Source organism: Mus pahari, chromosome 5 (genome assembly GCF_900095145.1).
Source record: "Mus pahari chromosome 5, PAHARI_EIJ_v1.1, whole genome shotgun sequence".
Classification (NCBI taxonomy): Eukaryota; Metazoa; Chordata; class Mammalia; order Rodentia; family Muridae; genus Mus; species Mus pahari.
Window position 1 is genome coordinate 36840031 of NC_034594.1, and position 2622 is coordinate 36842652.

The following is a 2622-nucleotide window of genomic DNA, read 5'->3' on the forward strand; positions in this document are numbered from 1 at the left end:
AACTGGCAGGGAAAATTCTGTATTTTTATCAGTTGTGACATACCATCTTTGGGTGTTTATTTCTATATATAATATCATTCCTACAGCATGACAAAACTAAGGTGCTTTGCTTTTGTTTTGTTTTGTTTTGTTTATTCAGCCAATGAACAATTCAACTGTGGAGAAAGAACGTCTCTGGCTGCCAAATGCAAACCTTACTGCTGCATCATTTTATACCTGAGAAGGATGAGCATGAAAACTTACGTGAAGGGCGTCAGTGGCTTCAAAGGTGCACTAGCATTGCCAAACAGGTGATGGCCAGAGAAGCCCTATAGGAAAACACCAGCAATGATGTGTCAAAAGTCATTTATGGGGCCAGGGAGATGGCTGCATTATCAAGGGGCTCGTCATACAAATGTTAGAACCCGAGTTCAGATCTTTGGCTTAAACACAAAAACATCGAGGGCAGCAGCAGCAGATGCTGTAACCCTAGTTACGGCAAGGCAGAGAGAGACAGGAAGGTTCCTGGAGCTTGTTGGCCAGGCGGCCGTGCTGAATCGGTGAGGTCTGGATTCAATGATAAGCCTTGTTTCAAAACGTAGGATGGAGAGTAATTGAGGATGACACCCAGTGGTGACCTCTAACCTCTGCATTCATACATGCACACACGCATGTGCACCCATACACACAGATGTACACACACACACATCCACTTGCACCCACAGAGTCACTAAGGCTGTCAGACTATGAATTCAAGGTCAGAAATATATGCACCAAGTTCTTCTGATCACTTTTCTTCACATGCCTTAAGATGCTCCATGGTAGGCACCTGATTCAATCTAAGCCTTTCTTGATAAATGTAAAATAAAAATTTGAAGGATAAGGTAGCAAAAGGAAGACCTCCCAGTTTCACGTGGCACTAGGGAGTTATTTCTTCTTTCGTGGCTATGTAATCAATAACGGTGCATCTTGCAACCTCTGGCATACTAGAGTTGAAGAAATTGATAACTGCACCCATCATTTTTTACAGAGTCCTTACTTTTTCCTAGGCACCACACGAGGAACTTAGCATGCCCTGCCTCACATACTTGTACACTGGTTCATGCTGCTTCTATAGCAATTCTATAGGCAGAATACGACTGACCTCAGTTTGCAGGTAAGGGATCTAAGACAGAGAAGTTAATTACTGAAGGAACCAGGATTTTTGAGGCTGTGCTATTACCCACTGCATAAAGGAGGCAGTAAAGAGGTGTGTTTGTAGATCTATGTATACCAGTAGCCTGAAAAAAAAAAATGTGACAAGGTACTATTGGGCGCAACAGATTCAGTCAAGTCACGTCTGGAGAGTGGTGGACCATAGGTCATGCCTTTCTCTCCTATCAGCACTAAACGCTAGGTGCCATCTTACATTTCAGGAGTGTTTTAAAGTCTGGACTTGAGCAACCCCAGCTCACAAAATTAATATAGCAGGAAATAAGTCAATGTAGAAGTAGCTCCTAGCCGGGCGTGGTGGCGCACGCCTTTAATCCCAGCACTCGGGAGGCAGAGACAGGTGGATTTCTGAGTTCGAGGCCAGCCTGGTCCTCAAAGTGAGTTCCAGGACAGCCAGGGTTATACAGAGAAACCCTGTCTGGAAAAAGCAAAAAAACAACAAAACAAAACAAAACAAAACAAACAAACAAACAAAAAAAGTAGCTCCTAATAGTAACTACAAAGTCAACTTCAAAAACCACTGCAAGTGAGAATCAGACCCTAAACCTGCAAGCAAAAGCCACTAGGAGTGAGTCAGCAGTGTCAGCCAACAACAGATTAACCTTTAGGATACTGCTGCTCCCTGGTCACCTAGCACGCAGCATAAGGCCTGAATGTGAACTCAAGCTCACTAGAAAATGATTTTTAAAACTGCCTTATTCGCTACAGGATGTTCTCTAAGACTGAAATAACGTGATTTACTTATTTATTATGCAGAAACCCAATGGGACAGAGGTCAAGACAGAAATACGTTTTAAGGCTTCTCTTAGGTGTCCGGAAGAGCCATTCGCCTGGACCCTGACGCAGAGTTTTCTATCTCTGAAAGTTTAGTATGCCCATGACAGTTTTATCTGCGTGTTAACTAGCTTGGAGACAGACTCTCAGCTGAGTGAATTAGCCACCAAATCTTAGAAGAACAGTGTGCTTCATCTTCTCATTTTATCCACTCGGCATCTGTGCCTAATGCCACCCATCTCCAGGTGGAAACACAAAATTTGCATTTTTTTTTTTTATTTCCCCTTTCGGCAGCCTTCTTCACACTCTGAAAGAACATTAGATTTGCCGCTGAAAGCTGGGGGCAAGATTCTCAGTAATTCTGTGTTCAGTTCTGTCAAATGCTTGACCACTGTGTCACCTAGAGGTGAATATTTATTGCTGTTGATGTTCAGGCAAAAATATTCAATTTGACCCTGAGCCTTAGGAAACATTGGCCAGTGGGGTTTTGCATTGGAGGGAATGGAAGCAAGGAGCTCTTCCCATGTTCCTGATGAATTTGAACATTGCTGACAGTACATCAGAGGCAGGTTTCCTCTTTCTCGGGGTTTATTCCCCATCTCAGCGGGAGAAGCAGGGCCTTCTCCTCCTCCTCCTCCTCCTCCTCCTCCTCCTCCT